Here is a 23,606-nt window from a genome sequence, read left to right as displayed (position 1 = left end):
TACTGCCTATTAACATTAGCAAAAATTGCTGTATCTTCCTCCTTAAAAAAACAAAAAAAACCAAAAAAAACAAAAAAAAAAACCAAAACCAAAACAAAACAAAAAACAAACAAAACAAAACAAAACAAAAACAAACAAACAAACAAAAAAAACCCAAAAAAAGATTTAAAAAAGGGCTAGAATGTAATGAAGACTTTATTATCCTGACACAGCAAAGTGTCCTTTTTGCTATTTTGCTTTAAAGAGTGTAATCTCTTGATATGCAACAGAAAGCACACAGATAATTAGTGCAGCTTTAATAATACTTTAATTTATTGAGAAGGTAAAGTCTCAGTGGATGCTCAGGGAACACCCAGAAAACAAGGGTTTGTGTTGGAATAGTTTACATTGATTGCATAGTGTCTAGAATAATGACTATTCTGAGTTATTTTTAAAAATTCACAATCTATTTTATTAACGACTTAGTTTTAATTTATTTAATATCCTACAGGAGTGCATGGTACTAGGAAGCATGCCAAATAACTTTCAAGTCAATTTTATACACTCTTCCAAAGAACTTACAATTTTCTGACCTTACAAGTCTATAAGAACTTAAATTTTCTGACGTTACCAATCTATTTAGTGAGCCTACATCTCCATTCACCAAATCATTCTTTTGAGTCATCATATGAAGTGTATAGCTGCAGTGAACAAGCATTAAAGAATTCTGTGCTGTGCGTGAAGATGATTGTGTGTCTTTAGAGACTTATATATCCCCAGGTCCTGTTCTTTTCAGGAGAGATAGCTGCTGTTTCAAAGTCACTGATTTCCTGCCTGACTTCATTCACTGGGAGACAGACAGACAATAAAACTTTTTCTGAGGACAAAACAAAAACAGGGAAACAAAGGTTATATAAAAATACTTTAAAATCCAAGTAGCTCACAAAACTCATTACATTTCAACACCAAGAAAGTCATCATGCTTAGTAAACTAAAGTCTAAGATTTATGATACCATTTTCTGCCTCTTACAGGTAAATAGCACTATGACCTACTTTTGAACTTAGACTTTGTCCTGTTTATATTTTTTCATATTAGAAATCATGACTGACTCACAGGCAGAATCTTTTGCTGTCAGAATTTAATAGCTTAGAGAGCTACTAAACACAGTGGCAATAACAATAACCAAACTGTGCCCCATAAACTTTGCCATTTCTCCACCTTCTCTTCTGATATTCTCTGTCTCTTTAAACCTATGTATTATCATCCAGTTTTAAAACAAGGTATTTTTCATTTTTTTTCTCAATGTAGTCAATAATTTTAGAAGAGGAATTAATTGATCATATTATACATTGAAAATGGGACACAAATGCAGGAAGCAATGGTGCTTAATCAGATGAGATGCAATTATCAGATATTTAGTAAATTGAGAGTATTCTACTCTATAATTTCCTAGTTTCTAGATGGAAAAACCCCTAGATTTCTAAAAAGGTTTTAAATATCTTCCATTCATGGAGGACATCTAGTAAGTAAGGTAATACTGTTTTAAGGCTTGCTTGCAAAACAGTATTTTCTTCTGATTCAAACCTTTTCTGGAAACTTATGCAACCCATGACTTTATTACTGTACAGTTTTCCTTAAAATGTTATGTTCTTGATATGATGCATCTAGTAATTTACCAGCAGTTTCTGAGTTTCATTAAGGACTGGTATATAAAAAGGTAAGTTTTAAATGGAAACAAAAATTTCAGTAACTTGCAAGTTGCTGCCACATCTGTATTCTTCATTGTTTATTTTGAAACTAATAGTCTGGGTAGAAGAGATGTATGATTATAATTTCTTTTACAAAGGACAAACATTTATTTTAAGCAACAAATCCCCTAAAACTGCAGATCCGTCAGAAAGTATATTTCATTACTTTCTCTGTTGTCTGTAAAATGCCAGGAGAGTTTCAAACAAACACCAGTAAGTGACAATAATGGCCACTGTGTTCTGTTCATCTAATTGGAGTGCCACAACAGCCTGCAGTATGTTTTTAGCATCAGAATGTACACATTTTATATTCAAGTAGAGGAGAACCAGAAGATCTGCAGACCTACCTTCACTGCAAAAACTAAGTGGAATGACAGACTTTTAAAACCTTTAACATAAGTAACTGCTAGTTTCAGTTGGAGTAAAGTTGATTTTATTCATAGTAGCTAGTATGGGGCTCTGTTTTCGATTTTTGATGAAAACAGTGTTGGTAACAAAGGAATGCTTTTATTATTCCTCAGCAGCACTTACAATGAATGCATCAAAGCCTCTTCTACCTCTCACCTCACCCCGACAGCAAGGCTGGGGGTGCCCAAGAAGCTGGGAGAGAATACAACCAGGACAGCCTGCCCCAAAAGACTAAAGGGATATTTCATACCATATGGCATCATGCTCAGCATATAAATCTGTGTGAAGAAAAATTCAGTGGGAGGTAACATGCTTGGAGTGATGGCATTTGTCTTCCCAAATCACCATTATGTGTGACAGAGTTTCCTGGAGGTGGATGAACACCTCTCTGCCAATGGGAAGTGCTGGATGAATTCCTTGTTTTTCTGTGCTAGCATGTGTGGCTTTTGCTTGACCTATTAAACTGTCTTTACCTTATCCCATGAGTTTTTTCACTTTTTTGATTCTCTCCCCCATCTCACTGGTGTTGGAGGGAATGAGTGGTGTTGAGGGGCTTACTTTCTGTCTGGGTTTAAGCCATAACAGCAGCTGCTTCATTTGTCAGTCAGAATGCAATTTATTATCAATAGAGGTCACAAAACATAATTCTGAACCAAATTTTGGAGTATATTGTAACAAAGGTTTCAAGCTTCAGAAACTTCAATAGATGTGATAAATTCCTGTTCTCCCAAGTGAAGCTCAAATATTGAGTGAAACATGTACCTGAAGAAAAGAACAATATAGGGGAAATAGTATTGTAAGTCCATGTCTTTGAAGGCATTTTGGCTTTGGCATGACCTAGATGTCTTGCTGCCACAAGGTACACACATACATTAGCCAAGATTTTTCATAAGGCAATTTCCATTCACAAGCCAGTGTTGAACTGAAGAGAAAGGAGAGTTCCACCACTTCACAAGCTCTGGTTAGGCAGGAATCTTTCCTTGTTTTCACAATTGCAGTGGAAAAATTTTATTTTTAAATATATAACTTTTCTGGGGTAACACAATCAGATATCTGACAGTGCTTTAGGAAGATTCTGTCTTTAGGTGTATTCAGTATTTCCCATTGATTCAGACTGCTGGCAAAAATGGTTTGGGGGATTGTGTAAGCTTCAGGTTGAGCTAAGCTCTGAACCACTTACTGACTTGACAGGACTGGCTCTGCATATGTCTGGCAGCAAAAATGTGATTTCAAGCATAAATAGGTGGCACTGATTATAGGGATTGTAGGAAAACTTGCTCTTTAGGTACATATATGCCTGGAAACATCTGAGATTTTAGTCCACAGGGAACTTTATTTTTCTAATTGATACTTTTTGACACTTCACTTGAGTTACGGTACTGCAGAGTTTGTGAGAGTTGTGGGTTGTCAGTTTACCTTTGAAACCCATGGTTTCACACTTAGACAACTAAAAAGTGAGGGAATATAACAGGTATTGCTATATAGCCTGGAAAGAAGCCTATAGCCTTCTGCTTTTTAGAATTATGTCACAAACACACAAACAATTTTCCTGGGATACTACTCCTGGGTGCTGCCAGTTCAAGAGTAAGGATTTTTCTGTTTCATTTTTTCTCCAAACAAGGATTTGCTGACATACAAGTGAATTATTTCCCTAATGAAGAATCTCATTGCAGTCTGCTTCCAGCTATTGTCGTTGACCAGACCTAGGTTCAGTCTGGTTTCTTTTGATCTTCCTGAGGAACTTTGATGGATCTGTAATAATAACAGGAATTTAGTCCAACTAAGTGTCACAAGATAATGCTAATGTGCCTAGTGAATTACACAGCTCTTAATTTAGCTCATAGGATACATATGTAAGAGTGCAGCAAGGGGCAGCTGGTCTCTGAGGGACAAGAACCAAGGGTGACCATATCATAGGCTGTGCCTTCTCCAAAAGGGGCAGGCCCATAGGGTGGGCAACAGCAGGTACCAATAACAGGATCATCAACAACCTCACGCACAGATCATTAACACAATGGTAATGGCAAATGAAGAGTCAGGGCCAGAGGCCAGCCAGGGGCACCAGAAAGGGGCTAAAGGATCCTGAGGGTCCACCCACAAGATGAATTATGTACAGAGAAAACTCAAAGTTCTTCTGAGTGGCAGGGCTGGAGAGAGGACTGGAGGTAACAGCCCAGCTGGAGCAGGGACTGATGACCCCCATGTGGGCTGAAAGGCAGCTCTTGGGACCATGGGTGATGTGGGGAGCAGGTGAAGCTGGTCAGGGACAGTAAGAACTCCCTCAGGAACCTGGTGATGTATCTGTATGGATGTGTACAAGGTCCATAAAGTGTGGGGGTACATGCCTTACAAACAAAGAAGGAGGCTCAGGTAAATCTATGTGCTCACTAGAGAGTCATCTGTCTAAGGCCAGCTTCTAGGAAATATCATGGGCCACTTCAACCACAATTGAACTGATTAATACAACAAATGGACATCTCACTTTTAGAGAGATGTCTTTCTGGCTGCACAGCAGTATTCCCACTTTGGACACTGGAGAGTCTTGACAGACATTTCTCCTAATTAAAATTTTGTTTTCTATATTCTATTAATTTTAATCTTTATTTCAGCAGCATGAAACAAGCTTTTATGCATGAGTTGATTCTGTATGTCTCTTTGAGGTGTATTATGGTGTGGCATACTCTCTCTTATTAAACTTCTCTGCAGCAAGAAGGATGTTAATGGGGATCTGGAGCCCTGGCAATTGTGCTAATGATCTGTCCACAGAGCCATTGCTATTTTTTGGCAAACCAAGTGTTTTGGCATGCATAAAGCAGACCAGAGAAAGAATAAATAAGTTGCTGTCTCTGCTGCCTATAAGAAAGAAGAATGTGAGAAACTAAAGTACAAATTCATACTCCAGATCAAAGAAAGGAATTTAATCTAATCTTTCATATTTCTTATACAAACCCTAATTATTTATTGAGAAGTAGTTGATTAATGTTATTTATGCAGATACAGAAGCTCTGAGCATATCTGCTGAACCAGAGAATGTGGGAAAGTGAAATAATTTTCCCAATAACTCAAAAACTTGTTGCAAACTAAAAAAAAAAAATCTCTTCAATTGTTCCCTGCACAAAGAGAAATTTGGGATTGTAGTGGGTTAATAAGTTGGACTTTTTGATTGCTAGTGGCACCTAAAAAGACAAATACACATCCAAGTGTGCTTTGTATATTTTGCCCTTTTTTACTGTTCTAGTCCTTCAGCATTGCCAGTGAAATTGTAGCTACTGTCACTAATCCAATTTATAATCAATCCAGTAGTGTGGATTTGCTTGAATGAATAAGAAGGGTAGTTTTAATCTAAAGTGAGACTAAAAATAGCAATGTAGGGTGGGTACTAAATTGCCTCTACAACACCAAATTCAGTTAAAATACCACAACTTTTTAGAAAAGGCATTTGGAACCAGTTGGAGTGCACAGATGTTGAAGTCATACAATGCTGATCAGCTAGAACTTAGGCACTAAGGTTTAAAAGTGTAAACTCTTTTGCTCTGAGTGATTATTGAACAGTGCACCTGGCTCCTGAAAGAAAAGTTAAATTTTATATAGTAGAAGTGACATAATGGACTGCTATTAATTAGCTGCATTATTACAGCAGGGTTTGTAGCTATAGACTACAGTTCCTCTGTGCAGTCTTCCATACACACTAAAAGTACAGAAAAAAATGCTACCATTTCTTCCCAAATTAATGACTCTGCATATATTGTAGCAGCAGCAACTTTGTTACCTGGTCTGTAATTAGGAACTGTCTATTTGACACACAGTTAAAAGGAAAACTGATACAACTTTTCTTTAGGTTTTCAAGGTCAATTACTGCAGCTCTTCACCACTAAAATCAGTCTGAAATGCAACATCAAGCATAGGAGACAGAAAGATTAATTATTTTTTATTAATAATTTTTAAACTTTCTCCATTAGTCTCTCCATTAGATATTAGAAAGTATCTATCCTTATGTATAGATATTTTCTCCTTTTCATTCCTGAGAAGAGAGTTATTTTGTGGGCTATTCTCTACTGAAATTAATTTTCTTAATTGTATAAATGGTAAACAGTGTGTATGTGAGTTAAGTCCTACAAAATGGGGCACTTTTAGAGTTATTAATGTCACAAAAATAAACAGAACTGCAGGTAATCCTTATTTTCTGCTCAGTCCTAACCTTTTAATTATTCTTCTACTTAGAAAAAAATCACTTATGTGCTATTAGAATTATGTTATTTACTGATTAAGCCAGAGTAAAGTCCTTGATTCAAAGAGCCTCTAATGGCTCTTTCTTCTAAAAATACATTTTATTTATTTTTCCATCCACATATTCTAAAGGCTATGAGCTATATGCTTGTGCCTTATAGGTATGTCCTACATCTATTTCTGTTTGTTACAGTTCCAAGGGTTTTTGACCTCAAATTAAGTAAACAAAACACTAAAAATCCCAGTCTTTAATGCATTTTGCTACTTCAGCTAGTGAGCTAATGAGAAACATTTTCAGAATACCGAATAGAATGCATTGAGGGGTTTAAGCCATAACTTTAGGATTCTTTTAATCACACAGAAGAAAAATCTGCTTTTTCATTTGGCAAATGGGAAAAGAAAAAAGCAGTCTCTTGAACATTAAAATACAAGAAAGGAAGTTATAGCATGATATAAAAGCAGTTCACTGCTTTTAAATGAAGTTTTAACTGAAAAAGAGAAAAAAAAACATTAATTGAGAACTATTTTACATTTTTTGGGAAGGAGGTATTAGATTTTTTATTGGGCATTGGTGTCCAGGTGTTGGTATTCAAGGGGGAATAGCAGTGCTGGTCTCTGAGGAAAGGCCAGGGGCTGCCCCATGCTGGCCACCACCAGCAGTTCCAGCTGCGCTGCTGGTGATGCCTTCAGGAAACACACTGAAGGAAGGGCAAAATGCTTCATGGCATAGTCTGTGAGAGAATGGAGTGAGGAAAAAATAAAAGCGTGAAAAATCATCCCACAGACAGCAGGGTCAGTAAAGAAAGAGGGAAGGAAGGGTTTCAGGTGCCAGAGCTGCAACATTCCTGCAGCCCATGGAGTGGCTCTGGCAGATGGATATTCCCTGAAGGAGCTGCAGCTCAGTGCAGAGACCTCACTGGAGCAGGGAGTGTGAGGAAGGACTGAAACTGGTGTGAGCTGACTGAACTCCCATCCCCATTCCCCTTGTGCTGCTCAGGATGGGACAAGGTCAGAGACTCAGGGATGGAGGGCATTTTTCTTTGTATCTCACCATTCATATCTACTTTACTTTTAAAGAAATGAAATTAATTTTCTCAGGTCAAGTCTGGTTTTATCTATGATACTAATTGATACAGGATGTCTCTGCCTCGAAACAATGAACTTTTTTATCCTCTTTTCTCCCCCTATCCTGTTGAAAAAGAGCGATATTTTGGCTGCGTGTGTGTGTGTGGCCATTGACCAAGGTCAATCCAACACAGTGACAAAACAGTTTTTCAAAACTCTGGTATGAAATTATTTCAAGAAAAATACCTTCTTTTACTTGAAAGCATAAATTTATGCAAAAAGGAGTTCTACTATTATTATTGTTCTACTATTATTATTATTCATATATTATATGAATTTTTATATCTAAAATCTCAGCCTGTTCAAATTTTTAAGTGTACAAGTGCTTTTTCTAACGCAGCAATCCCTCTGGCATCTCTCAGAGTTTTCAGCAAAACTGACCTATCTATGCACAGCAGTATGGGGGTAAATGCTTTTCATTGTAGGGCAGGAGCATTTGCTGAAGTCTATCTGCATCACTGGTCCATAGAAATTTAGGTCAATTTGTGGTGCCTAAAAAAATTAAGATCCACAAGATGTAAATAGTCCTGGAAAATGGGAATAAATGGGGCCCAAGCACTCATACAGCATAAGTGCACACTAATTTTGGAGGTGCTGCACCACACTTCAGATACTTACCTGAACCACTAGGAATCTAAGAGACAACCTCAGCATTAGTTGAGTTTACAGTGCTCTCAGAAGGTTCCTCTACCATTTTATTGCATTTATTTCCTTTTTAAAATGTTTTCTACTTTAAGTGCTTTCAGATATGTCTTCCAATAATATTAGATATTCACCTTTGTCAATATAGCCTCTCCTCTTTTACAAGGAAATCTATACAAAATATTCTTGTCCCAAATTGTTTTTGAAACATAAGCAAAATTGTAATAATCAATGTTTCCATCAGTGTAGAGTGGAAACTGTTTGTCATTATAATTCATGAGGAGACATATTTTTTGCCACTATTGAATGTTGGTCATTATTTTCCATGAGAAGTCAGTGAGTTTTTAACACTGTAAAACCAGTGATGGTTGTGGCTGAGACATAATGACTGCATAGACCATAGGGCAAAATTAATATCATGCAGTTCAGTTTGATTTAGTCTTCCCTTACTGTGTAAAACAAAAACAAACAAACAAACAAACAAAAAAAAAACCCAAAACAACAACAACAACAAAAGAGAATAAAAAGAGAACATTTTATTATCTGGTCAAAGGGGGTTTGCAAACAATCCCACACAGGTGTCAGATGCTGTGTGTAAAAATACAGGTTTGGCCATCTGGAATCTATTTGTTAAATTGTCTTGTTAAGCCTGGGACAAGGCTGTAATTCCCTTGTCAGACCTGGGCAGCAAAAAGGCTGAAGGAACTCGGTCTCTCTCTGCCAGACTGGCCCTAATGCAGGAGCAGCATGAGCTGTGCCAAATACTGCTCCCTGGGATGCTGCTTGTGAGACTCTTGTTCCCTGCAGTTGCTTTGGGAAGGAGGCAGTATCAGATTTACCTCTGCTGAAGTAGGAATTACTGAAAACTTAGCTGTGATTTTGGTTACAAAATCTCTGTTCTTTGTTACAAACTGAAAACTGAGCCCTAACCATTTAAAGAGTCAAATACTGACCTTGAAGTTAAAGTCCTATCCAGATGAAAGACATCTACACTTCTGCAGGTGTTACCTTGTTCAGTCTGTCTTGACTGCAGTGTGAACAAGACAGAAATCTATTGACTTAAGGAATGAAGGCTATTTTCACAGCCAAAGTGAGTGAGAATTTATTTTTACGTTAAAGCTCCTATTCTGAAAAAAAACCAGCAAAATCTGTAGAAGTTTATGGAATTCATCACTGTTGCCTTCAGTGCATATTGACTCAGTATTCAATGCTTTAAAATATAGGGGTTTTATACACTGATTCAATGGATTCTGTGAATGAGGATTGAGAGTAATAAATCTATACATGTGATGTGATTTATGGACAAAACTTTTAAAATCTGATTTGCCCACGATGGTATTTGGTGAGTGATCTCTCCCTGCCTTTGTCTCAACAACAACTCACCAACCCCTCATATATTTTATATATATTATTATTTTCTGCCCCCTGTCAGCTGAGGAGGGGAGAGATAGAGAAGCTTTGGTGGGTGTCTGACATCCAGCCAGTGTCAGCCCACACAGCTGAACAGATCTGTAGTGACATGACAAGTCCAAGGCTAAAGTATATCAAGTTGGTAAGTCAGAGCAGGTTTGTCAAGGTCTCCATCCCAGCAGTTTGATCCCAGGTCACCCAGACGGGTGCTGAGAAAATGCCACCAGTCTTGGCTTTTTTTCCCTTAGGCAGCCCTCCAGCTCTCTCTCAACAGCATTGTATACTCAAGTAACCCATAAAACCTCATGTCCCACATTTCCAGAAAAAAATACTAATTTTGTCAAATAGAGCACAAAGGACCCAGGGGAGATTCAAGAGAGTGCTTTTCAGGACACACATGGGCAATTTGCCTTACACAAGACCAACTTTAACAAGCACGGATGGGAATCAGTTCTTGCCACTTGATTTCAGGGTCAAGGATTGGGCATCTTCTATTTAGCAGAATTGACTAAGTTTAGTTCTTTGGTAGTTTGACACTTGAGTTGTCATGAAACAAGGACAAGCTTAGATATATTCTGCCTGTATTTCTTCAGAAAATTTTCATAATTGTTCATGTTGTTTTGCTGAAATATTTTAAAGTAAAACAATTTGATTAATCAGAAAATTCAGAGCAGTTGAAATCTTTATGCAGAACTTAGTTGAAATCTGAAATTAGTCGTTTATCAATCATTACATCAGCACAATATAGCTTCTCAAAGGAAAATTGATCTGACCTTGTACCAGACTGCTATTAATTCCATCTCCTGACAAGAGCACAACTAAGGTATTCTCCATGTTGCAAGTCCAAATACTTTGTTGGTAATGGTTTGACAGCTTAATTCTTCAGACAAAACTGTGGATCATAAAGTAAAAACAAGTGAATTACTTGATGTGCATTACAAGGGCATTAGCCATTTCAATTACATTACTGCTACATGTCTGGAATGGAACATTTTTTTTTAGTGATAGGTATCCTTAAAACAAAGGGAAAGTTTTTTTCTCCAGGCCAGAGAAATCTATTGCATTCCAGAATAGATTGTCTTGAGGCTGACGGAATAAGGTCTTCCTTTTTTTTTTTTCCTAATTCTTCAAGCAGATAATCACATTATTGGCATGTAAAATTGCAGTTCCTTATTTCTGACTACAAACACAGAGTGTCTTTGATTCTCATTTTGCAATCTGTAGGAATATGTTTGAATGTAATTTGAGTAGAAATCATTAAGTGTTTTGTGTTGTCCAAACACACTAAAGAAAAAAATAAATTTGAAGATATCTTTTTTTCTAAATGTGTGATAACTTTTGATTTTTAAAAAATTGTCATTTGAGAAAGGCATCATCTCCAGGTACACATATTTATTTCCTTTTAGAAGCACATGACAGTTACATAAATCAGGCTGAAATTCCTTTCTCAGGCTTCTTTGTCCAGCACTGACAAATACTAAATACTGGAAGAGCAGTGGGTGATAATAGCGAATGATAAAAGATTCAGGCGATAAGATGATAATATTTTACTCAAATATTCTACCAGATTTCCACAATTTATAACAGGGGTGAGAGTGAGTGCTTGAAGTGAAAGTGGTTGTTTTTGTGCTTAATAGCCCTGATATGCTTTCTGCTGTGATGTTGTCCAGTCATAAAGATTTGCTTCTTCAGCATCCTGTAGTAAAAATATAACTTAGCTATTAATTGTATGAAGAAAAAATAACTTTTTAGTTTTTTTAACCTGAAATAAAATGGCTTAATTTGATATTTAAGTATTTTTGATTAGAAAAGACAGAGAACAATTGATCCATGGTGATCTGTGTTTTCTCCATGCCAGTCACTAGGCTATACTCAAAGTGCTTATTATTTGTTTACTTTGATTCTCATTGAGACTACCAGTAAAGGATTTGATGGCATTAAAGCTAGATCAAATTCAGGATTTTCTGAAGTTGCAGTTTTATTGCTTGTTCTTTTATCTTCCCACTATTAAAGGATGTATAGCTTCAAACTTCTTTTTCATTCAGACATCTTGCACAATATCTTCACCTCTATTTTTTCTTCTTTATTGTTGCAAATTATGTTATGCTGCATACTGTAAATATATATTGAAGTTTGGCAGATACAGCCAGGGACCTCTTCTTCCATTTCCCAGGAGAAGGTTGTACTGAAAACACAATAACCATGACAATCAAAACTCTGCAGTCATTCTCTCTTGTAAAGAACTCCATATGTTTCTTAGGTAACTTGCGGGATATACAAAAGAAACACAAAATTTATTTTAGTATCTGCAGTGGCCAATGATTTTCAAGATGACACATTGTTCATTTCTTTTTAAAAATGACAGCGGCTCTGCAGAGGCAATAGTAGAATAATTCTGCTTATTTTTCATAATATTTATGCTACAGATAGCAGGACAATCTCTTATTTGGTATATCAGACTTCGTCAGAAAAATAAGGTATTTATTCGGAACAAAACCAAGAACAAAAAGATTAATGAAATCCCTTATATAATGGCCATTGAAGCAATCAATTTTCCCCTTAGATCATTTGATTTACTGTATAGTAAATTGGTTTGCCTACAGTTAAAAGTTTTTCCAATCACAGAAATTTCAATCTAACACTTCATTGTTACTTTAATCATTCATCAGTTAAATATTATGAGCTACCTCCCTCTTTAATGAATATCAAATACCACTTAGTAATTGACTGATACTGCTTAAGATCAGCATATTTTTTTCTTCTACAACTCCTCTAGAATGACACTTTTCATATTATCACTATTAACTCTAGTCTTCAATAGCCAGTTGTCTTTTTAACTAAACTTGATTGAACTGTGACTCTGCTAAGTTTTTAATCTAGCTAAAAAAAAGACTTTTCCTTCCTGAGAGTACATAATATATAAAAAACCAGAATTCTAATTTTTATTTTAACATGTATCCACAATATATGTGAGAGAGATAAAAACTGTGGCACAGAAAGAAAGGAAATAGCAGTATGAACCAATCCAACAATATGGTTAAGGAAGCTGTAAGGATGGATTCCTAGGTGCCTGTTGGAACATTTGTTTTTGTATTTCCCTTGTTTGTTGATGAATGAGTTAAACATACATGCAGCTATGGTAAGCGGATGTACCACCATACTAACTAGTTGTGTGGGCAGAGCAGACAAGACTAATGCATTTAAATGTTAAGGTAGGAAAAGGGAAAAAGATTTCCTATTGGATAGGTTTTAGTACATTAAAAGGGACTCTTTGGAGTGCAGATAGCAGACAGCTGTCAGGGTGAACCATTTACAAATGCTGACTTGTGCTTCAGCAGCTCCTGCTCTCACTATTGCATCATAATTAGCACTCCCAGAGACAGTTCACCAGAGATTTGAAGACTGCCAAGCTCTATGTGTCTTGCCCTGGCCTAGTTTAGTTTAGATTTTCCAGCCAGCAATGGGGAAAGGTTAATGCAGAAAATTCTTCTCATTAGGAATGTTAGAAATATTAAGGGACTTTTCAAGTACCACTGTGTCTATGAAGTAATTCATTCAGGAAACAGTTTTAAAGAATGAACAATTAATTATGTTAAAAGCAAAAGTAGACTGAAGTGAAATAAAGCAAGAGAAGACTGAAGTGAAAGAATTGTTCTCCTATAAACCCTTCGAAATTTTTGAATTTTTTGTTGTTGAGCTCTTGAATTTTTTGTTGTTTTAGGGTGGGAGGCTTGGTTTATATGTAGTCCTGGTCTTTCAAAGTGATGAATATGATGAATATGGTATATCTTTTTCTCAACTATGGACTTCTATTGGATTAGGTACAAAAATTTTCAGGATCCAAGTGATCTGTATAGTTATGTTAAAAAAAAAAGTGTGATTGCATCAAAAAAATGTCAACTAAAATCAAACAATAAGCTTATGAAATCTACTAGTGACAGAATTAAAAACTAAAGAAGAATACACTTGTTCCTGTCTTGGGCATGGGTTAATTTGTGATTTAATAGAGCCCTGCTGGGTCTTCCTGGGAGTCCTGACAGAGATATGGAAGTTTTCCTGAAGGTCACAGTACTCTTTAAAAAAATACTGAAAAAAATGTATTTATCTATTAATTTGGGAAGGTTGCTAGCAAATCTAAGAAAATTATCTCTTTTTCTTCTTCTGGGTCATACAGAAAGTAGCCCTGAAATGCTCTGCTAATTTCAGTTGATTCATCATCCTTTGTACTGTACACATTCAAAATAGGCACACCTCTGCCAGCAGTCCCCAGGGGCTGGTGGCTCCCTGGGGTTCCCTGTGTTATAAATGAAAATTTGTCCAGCCAAATTAAAATGAAAAAATAAAGTATTTATTTTGCAATCAAATTCTATCTACCCAGCCACAAGGAAAGAACAGTGCTGAGCCCGGGGTCGGCACTGGGTGTGCAACAAAGAATTCAGCCTCAGCAGAGGTTTTCCTCTATGCCCACACCAGCACTCAGGTACAAGTGGTTTTTATAGGGAAAATTCTGCCTGGGGCCAGGATTTTGGCAATCAGTCCTTTCTTCTATTCAGAGTCCCATAGTTTGATGAGATTTCTTTCTTGGCTATGAGGTAGAAAAATTTGATGTCCACAGTTGGTGAATCCCTTGATGGAATTTACAGGAATCCTGCATTCACATGTATCTGTCTGGAGGATTTCCATTATATCCATCTTGGGTTGTTCACATAATGATCAGCACCTGGGTGTCCCATATCTCTCCAGACATGGTGCATCTCCAGACAAGCCACATCCTTTTACTTGTAAATCGGGTTTCAACATACACCATATTTCACCTGTGAGGGTGGGGGGGACTCCTAATACAAACGTGTATACTCCAACAAATATTCAATATTGCATATATCTTACTAGAAATGGCATGAATTATATCTACTAGACATAACACCTGTGGGTCAGGGTGGAGCATGGGGACACTGGGGCAGCCCTGGACACCAGGCACTGCCCTGGGCCGAGGGAAGGGCTGAGGCTGGGCTGCATCCTGAGTGAAGCCGAGGTTTGGTAGAAGTCCATTTGGTGTCAGGGCTATGTGACATAGAAGTGCATAAGAACCCTGAAGTCCAACTCTTTACAGTGACAGTTTTCATTTGCTATAATGCATGTTTTAAGTCTGTTTACAATCACTAATAAATACTCAAAATTGTATATGACAGCTAACATAATAATGCATTTTTTCTGGGGATAAACTTGCAGCTATATTTTTGTTAGGTGTTTATCACTGTTAACCTCAAAACAAGGAGTTGTGAAATCTTAAGATGTATAATCTTTCCCTCCCCCTGCACTGCCATTTGAAGCAGTGATAAGTGCTAATTGGGACGACTTTTTTATCAGTTCTTAGGGAAACATATTTATGCTTGTCCTACTTAGGAAGCAGATTGAAGCTGTATTAAGGGAAAGTGGATGGGGAATTTCCCCATCAGCCCTGAAGGGTGGACAACCCCAGCTCAGGCACTGCCCTGGGGTGAGGCTGGTGTTTGGCTGGAATGGTCCAGATCATCATTTTCCGGGTAATCTGGGTGATAGAACCAAGTCGGCTGGCATTTTGCATGAGGAGCTCTGTATCACACTCCTTTGCAGGAAGCATATTTTTCACAGTGTGAAAGCTAAGTATTGTGTGTTTATATATTATTTTGAGTTAGTTTGTATAAATGTACCTATTTGTAGAAACAAGGCATTGGAGTTTAAGGCTGAGTATCACTGTGCCATAGGCAAGAGGGTTCAGGCTATTTAAGACCAATTAACCTCTGTTTTGAGGCTCACATTGCAAATGTAGACCTGCACAACTTAGACAAATGGAATAAAATGCAGAACTATTTACATAGAAATAATTTGAAAAAACTTTCCATAAATCCCAGTGCCATAAACATAACTTTAGGAGGGACAGACCAAGTGAAAGCATGTAGGGGCATTTCTTAATATGAAATGGGGGAAACTCTAAGACTCCCTGATAGTATCCAAACATAATCTATATTACAAAGAGGATGATAGTTTAGCATGCAACAAAAACACATGTATATATTAATGCCAGCCGTTGCCAATCAATGCTTAAAGACACAATGCTCCAATGAACACAGTTTTAGAAGGGCAGATCCCTTAAATTAGATTTTTGCATGTTTCCTCTCTCTCCCTCCTTTTGTACTGTATCTGACAGGAAAACAAACAAGCAAACTTTCAAAGTTTATCTTTAAAACTCAGCCTTCTTTTCATGAGCTAAGATAAAAAGGGTGGGGTCAGAAGTGATATATCTGCTTTCTACTAGTCTATTGTAAGGTTCCTGGAATTGACTTATCAACCATTAGCAACCAAGATAACAGGTTTACTCAATGGCTGCTATTCAGACAGTGATTGACAAGTGAACCGTCTGCACAAGTCACCTCTTTTGATACTTACTGAAAAAAAAAGAATAATTTCAGTTCAGTTCCCGGTTGATTCTTTGAAAAAAAAAAATGCTTCAGTATAAGAGAACAGTAGGAAGCATTTCTCTCCCTCTCTTTTGACCTTTTTATTTGCAGCAGTACTAAATGATGGGAAGAGATCAGAATCTACTTCTTTGAAGCTTTTTACCTCCCTTTCTTTTGTTCTCCTTGAATATAATATATACAATATGGCATTACCTGAAAGAGTTCTGAAACAAATATGTTGAGGGCTAAACAGCAAAACCAAAAAAAAAAAAGGGAAAAAGTAATTCACTGACATTTTCATCACAACTCCTTCTGGGTTAATTTGTGGTTTAATAGAGCCCTGGTTGGTCTTCCAGGGAGTCCTGACTTAGCCAAGCTCCTACAGGTTCACAGAGCCACTCTTCATGCATATCCACATTGCCCCAGGTGTAGCTAAGTGTCATTCCTAGTGGGAGAATTGTAATGGAAATTCTAATCAAGTCAGATGGCAGAGATTATTTCTGACTTCTCCCAACATTACTGCAGCCTTACATCTTCCTAGTTAGTGGAATCTTGTTCAGGTAAAACAGCTGCTGTACATTCAATATCTGCCTGAATTTGAGCAAAGAACCTATCACATATATATTTCTGGAAAGTAGGATACAGTGTTAGTTAAGTGGCAGAGCTGTAGAAGACATTTAATGAAACAATTAAATGATATAAATGTTCTCAATTCTGAAATCTTATCTGATTAAGAAACAGAAGAGTGAAAGAGTCATGTATTAATATCTGCTTTATTGATTTTAATTTTTCCTTCCTCACATTTTCTCTTTACTTACAATTTCAACAATAAAATGGAAAAAAACCCAAGAATAAGAAGGACTACCTGTGTTAAAACTCAAAATTTTAGATGACATAATATAGACTTCTTCAGTATGTTAAAAATAGTTGAATAATTTTGTTGTTGGATTCCCTAAATTATTTAAATATGAAAGAACTGATCAAAGTAGTACCTAAGAAGAAAAAAGGTAGCTATAATATAATTACTGATGTTCCTGTTCTTATGGTACTGTTGTACAACATTCAAAATATTTTAGCCATAAAGCAAATGAGTATCTTTGCAGCAAGTTTTTGTAGTACATACTGTCCTCCTATATTATGTGAAGGAGAAACTCTAACAGTGAGGAAAACACTTTTCTACACTGAAAATATGAATAAATATTTCACTGAATATGCACAATATTGCAGCAAAGGAGTATGTGGTATGTTTTCTGTCTAGCTACAGCTTTCCTGTTGTGGGTTTGCTTTATATTTTTTTTCTCTGGATTACAAATTGTCCATTTAAAATCACTACTAAAAATACAGGTGAAACAGCACTGACTATTTATTTTAGGTCCCATCTGTATCTGCATGATATTTCATGAGAAATAGTGAAGGGAAAGAAGACATAATTTCAAGAAATGGAGAGATGGTACTATGACAGAAAGTTTGAGTGCTATAGTAAATACCATGCCAATTGTGACTTGGACTTGACCTAGATAATATCCTTCTTTTGGATAATTAGAAAGTTCTCACTGGATGCTGCATCTAGGTAAAACCTTATAAAACAAGGGCCTTGTTACCCTTGTAAAATCATGGCTCAGGCCTGCTACTTCAGCTGAGCAGAAAAGGGCTATGGGAAAGTGACTCAGCTGAACTGGAGGTAGAAAAACAAGTTATGTAACCATTATGTGCTCACACTGTGGTGTATGGTGGTTGGTTGAATTGTATTTGTTATCCTTAAATGGAATGTAACAGATAATGGGCTAACTGCTGAAAAAGGCCTGGGTTTTGCAATAAAGGGCTTTCCTCTACACCTGCCTGGGAACTCTGCATCACTTTGCTTTGTACATCTGGAATGTCAACAAGCCAGTGTTCCTCATCACCAGTCACAAATTAATCCCACTTTGTCAAGATATTATGGGAGGATTGTTTTGGTGTTTTTAAGGCTTCTGAGATGCTAGCAAATATTTTCTTAAATTTTGACTGGTGAAAACTGCAGTTGTTTCAAGTCTCATCAAGGCTATAATCACTGAAATGTACCAGTTTTGCTTTTCTTGATGAAAATGTTTTGATATTTGTGGTTATAAGGCCATTCATGAATGGAAATGCTATTACAAAATCAACAAAATAACTCTTGTTTTTTTGGGGTTTTTTTTGTGTTCAAATAGCAGCCTTTGCTGGTGATCACAATGAAAGCAGGTTTTGTCACAGGAAGCAGTTATGATTTTTCAATTTTTTTCATCTGAAACATCTCTGCTCATGGTGAATCCTCACATAATAGATCTGGATCTGGTAGCTTCATGAATACATTAAGCAAGCTGTAATGACTGCTTCAGTTATAAGTGCTGGCACACTTACAGGAACGAGGTCTTGAGAAACTGGTATCTGTCTACAATTATGAGGAACTGACAACCCAGAAAACCTTAATGTGAAGCCTGCTCTTTTTAAATTCTATACACTTAGGACATGTTACAGGTAGTTGTAAACTATAGACATGCTAATGTTGATTAAGTTATCTGATGAAAATCCTTTTACCCATTACTTAATGGTGGGTTTTTGCTTTTCAATGAGAATCAGATTAAATGTCTATGCTATGCTATTCCTATTTTTTAAAAAAACCTATTTATCATCTATCTATCTATATTAGAGAAATATAAATATTTTAGAACTTTGTAAGGTGTTCTTTCAAGTACTATGGATATAGAAATTTGCAAAGATGTGTGGATTTGTGTTTTGTATGGTCATCTCTTTCAAGTTTGTTTGTAGCACAGCCTTTTGACCTCAGTATTGGATCTTTGTACACAGTGATCACCTGATCTACTTCTGTGCTAAAATAAATTGTTCCAGAAAGATTTGAGAGATACTATTCATGCTCTCAACTTTCCTTCATCTCTCTCCTTCTCATTTCACAATTCTGCTAGACAATTTTGATTTGTTGTGTTGCTGAAATAATCTTTGGAGGAAAAAGCAAACAGTTATTGCCTATACCTTTAATGAGAAACTTCTTGTATAACTTGAAGACTAATTTGGATGAACACTGCAGGTATGCACAGAGAAAAAGTAATATCTTTTGCAAAGAACTACCATAAAAAGTCTTTGGGGAAGATACAATCTGCCTTGTACAGAAATAAAGCCAATTTTATTTCCCACTCTCCCTTAAATGTAAGCTGCTTAGTGGGGTATCTCAAAAAAAAGAGAGATAAAATCTAGAGATTAAGAAGTCATATGACACATAAATCAAAAGAACAGAAGGGGCCGAGAATGAATTTGTAAAGAAGTAATTTTTAGCATTCACTATAACTGGTCTGCTACAGTACTTAACCGTTATCTGCTTTTTTAACTTATCACCATCTTTCTGGAACATGATGGATAATTGTACTTAGGAATTTGAAAGTAAAATGTGATATTTGCATAAAGAATTCATTTTTAACTCATTTTCACCTTTATATCTTTTAGCCTTATCTTTTTAGAAAAAGGCACCTGAAATGCAAAGCTAGTTTTTGTAAGGACATATCTGATATTGCTACAAATCACAGGACCGTCTGACTTTTGAAAGATAGGTTCCTACTCTTTACAAGATTTCTGTCCTCTGTGTCACTGTGACAGCAACCTCAATTTGACACCATAATGTAGTTGACTAGAAAAGCTAACACAGTATCTTTGAGGATTCGAAATGAAGGTAAAAATTTTAAGTATTTCTAAAGAGAATGAGGGAAGAAAACATAAAAAACTTCAGCCTTTAAATAAGACAAACTGCTGAAATATGCAAGTCACAAATTTAATCAAGAATAAAGGCCCTTTTGGTGAGAGCAATTTATCATCACATGGACAGCGATTAAGACAGGTGATGGGTCACAGGAGAGCCTGATTCTCTGCATGAGTCTGAAGATGTAAATGCTCACATGAAACATTAAGGTGAGAGAGATTTAATATGGGATTTAGTAGGGCATAGCCACTCCTAGATTATACCTCCCTTTCAAACTTTTACATAAAACAACACTTACAAACATGTGCCTGCTAAATGCTCTCATCTCTACTCTCCAGCAAAGGTAGAGAGCTTTCTGAGCTAATGCAGCTTTCTCCCAAGCACTGCTCTGCTTTGTGTTGTGCACTTTTCAATTTAGCCTTTGAAAACCAGTCCCTCCATGGAAATATCACAACAGTGTATCAAATAAAAATAAAATTGAAATTTCCATGTAAATAGTTGCCTTACCATGTCTCTCAGTTAATTTAATTTTGTCTCAAATGAAGAATTTCTTTAAAATGCATTGCTAAAATCTCTTTCCTATGATGTTTTGATTATTAATAGATTTTTGTTATGCTTATTCTTGCATTTGAAGGTTATCTATTCTTTTCCTTACACTTATTTGGTTTTATCCACCTGTGATCCCTCCTTCTACTTTAGGACTGTAGGGAGATCCTCAGCAGAACTGAGATTGAATAGCTGTGCTATCTCAGAGAGATAGCAAGTTAGCACAGAAAATGACAAAACTTCACCTCATTTCAAACCTGGACACAAGAATTGGGTTAACACATGTCTCAAATGTATAAAAAATTCAAAAGCACTGAGAGGAACTTCTATAAGTGTTAATATAACAGCAACAAATACAACTAAATATACATTTAACGTAAATTTTCCATGTTTCAAATACTTTTCTTGACATTTGTGGGAACTCAAAATATCTCTCAGACATTTTTAGAGGTTCCAGGCCTTGGTCAGAAGCATTCTAGACCCTGGCAGACAACTGAAAAACAGCTGTGATTTTGAGTTTGAGCCATGGAATGAATTACCAACTTTGGAGGTGGAACAAGCAATCACAAAAGGTTAGATAGTATAGTAAAAGTAGTTACAAAGTAGAGGGGAAATTTTTTTAGTATTGTACAGGGGGGTTTTAGCACTTGTACAGGGGGGTTTTCACTTTGTACATGGGGGTCAGAAGTTCTAAGATGGAGGAAAGTAGGCTGATCCTGTTCTTCCTCCTTCTTCTTCCTTGCCTCCATGTTCTTGGTGATGTTGGCACTCACAGATTGGTTTAGAGTAGAAAAACACTTGGCAACGTAGGTAGTAGGTATTGGGGAATAATTGTAAACATGTTATACGTAATATAACTTATAAAAGATAGCAGCAGCCCTGGGCGGGGGGAGAGAAGAAGAAGACAGCAGATAGAGAGGATGTCAGGGTGTGTGTGTGCCTCTACCCAGGCTGCTGATCAAATAGCCGCAGTCCAAGAACATAATCTGTTAGATAACTAGCAATAAACTGCCTTGAGACCGAACAGCTAAGCCTGCGGAGTTTTTCTTTGGAAGCACGGGTTGGAGGAGGAATTTCACCACCACATGAGGCCCCAAAGCAAGGCCGAGGTTCTCACAGACATTCACTGATTTCTTGTTTGCATACTCCCCATACAAACTATTTCATTCCAGTTAATGCCTTCTGCTTTGCTGAATGTTCAAAAGCTCTCAGCTTTTTTCCTGTCTGCTGCTTCAGTTACTGGGGTATTTTTCTTCACATGATTTTAAAGATGAGTGGTGGGATTCTTCTTGCCTTGTTTGGCTGCCCCAGACTGAGATAGATCAGTCTTTGTTGTTTCTTCAGACCTTTTTTATCAACAATTCAAAAAACCAACTACCTTCACAGCATTACATTATATTGCTACACATTTCATTAATTATATTTTAAGAAAAGGAATGTAATATTATTATCTACTGTTATCTAATTCCCACCACAAATTATCAAGGAAATCAAGACATCCTATACCCTTAGATCCATCTTTAAGATGCTTGAGTGTCATGGAATTCTCCTGTAATTTAATTTTTTTTCAGTATTTAATTTTATTCATAATTTTAAAATTTGTCTTGCAGGTAACTTGAAGAGGAGAGGTGAGGAATCTGTGTTGCAAATATTGTTCTGCCTATGGCTAAAAGTTCCCAGAAAGTTGCATATAGAGTGAATCAGACTGCAATCCACCCTCCATTTTTTTTGGCACCTTTCTTGTTTTTTTCATCCTGACATCATATATTTTTCTCTTGACTCCAGAATTTACATTGTTCCAGAAAAGCACAGCTGTCAGTTTTTAATTAAAATTTAGCCTTTAACATAGCTTTGTTTCCATCTGTGAATAGGTATAAAAGTAAGCAGGAATATGCTTTTCAATGAGAACAGTTAGCAGCAATGCTCAAGATGGAATGACTGTGTATATATGCATGTATATAGATATCTCCAGCAATTTTAAGTTTGTGGGGGGTTTTCAGCTGATTACTGTAACTTTCAAAAGGACTTGTCATGTAGATCCTCAGTCATCTGGAATACTTTTGCAGAAGCATCATTCTTTTTCCCTGAAGCTTGCTCCCAAACTTTCATTCATCAGTGCTTCAGGCACAAGTCTGTGTGGGGGCTCTGGTCTGCTCAACCTACACAACCAGAAAGCTTAACATGCATCAGGAACAGAACATTTTGGAAATTGCCTATTCTCCTTTTCCCAGTAGAGTCAGTCTTTTACACATTTAGCTGCCACATTCAGGAGTCAAATGCCTTTATTATGATTGCTCATTTCCAACTATGTGCTCTGCACTCTGCAATATGTAACACTGCAGGTAGGGTCTTCTCTAGGGACAAAATGTTGTTTTCTAGCTAACAGCAGGCACTGAGACTGTAGCAATTTTTGAAGGCAAAATACTTTCTTGGGCTTTACTACTACACAAAGAAAAAGATCAAAGTCTCTTAAACTTGACAGTGCAATCCTTACAGCTCCCTATTAGAGCAGAGTTTTAATTTGTTTTGGATGTTCTGATCTTGTGGACACAACCTGAGACAGTTTCTCAAAATAAGTCAATACTGACATTACACTTTGCCGTTGTTTGCTCATTTACAGAGGAAGCCATTGTCTTTCTGTATATTTGGAGATGGGAAATGCAGTCTCAGTGTAGTGACATGTCCTTTATCATCCTGTATGTCAGAGTCAGAAACAGCACCTACATCTTCAAACAATGGTCTGTATCCAGCAGCTACATCCTTTCAAATGATGGTGTTTTGAGAGCAATGCAAGTGGAGACAAGTTTTAGTGTGGTGGAGTGCCATCCTAAAAGTGAATTGTACATATATTTATGCAACTGCATCATGTCAGTAAACTCAAGAAGTCTACTGAACCATGCCTAAAAGACAGCAATTGTACTGTCAATCATCAACCTCTGCAGATGATGTTTGGAAGCATTTACAAGAATCTGAGATCCATAATGCAACTTTTCCTTTTGGATCTTCAATTACTACAGACTGACAGACAAAGCACCTGTAAAATATCTTTTGTTGTTCTTTATAGGTAAAGTACTGAACTTTCACACCCTTGCATTGCATTAATTCTCAGTGTATGAAGTGGATCTTCCAGCTTTCTGGAATGAAGGTTGAGTTTGGTAAATAGCTACTTGTAAAGTCAGTTCATAGTAAACACACCTCTCCTGGCAGACAAAAATAAGAAAATATAAAAGTGCAATATTCCAACACTGTAAATGAAAAACAAACTTAGCAACGTTAATTATTCCATTTAGTCATGGATGGTAGTATTTTTCAAGAGTGTTAAATTATTTTAAAAGGGGCTAAGGCTTCATAGCAG

The sequence above is a fragment of the Lonchura striata genome, chromosome 1 (assembly GCF_050655825.1).
Source record: "Lonchura striata isolate lonStrDom1 chromosome 1, ASM5065582v1, whole genome shotgun sequence".
Lineage (NCBI taxonomy): Eukaryota > Metazoa > Chordata > Aves > Passeriformes > Estrildidae > Lonchura > Lonchura striata.
This window is presented reverse-complemented; position numbering follows the sequence as displayed.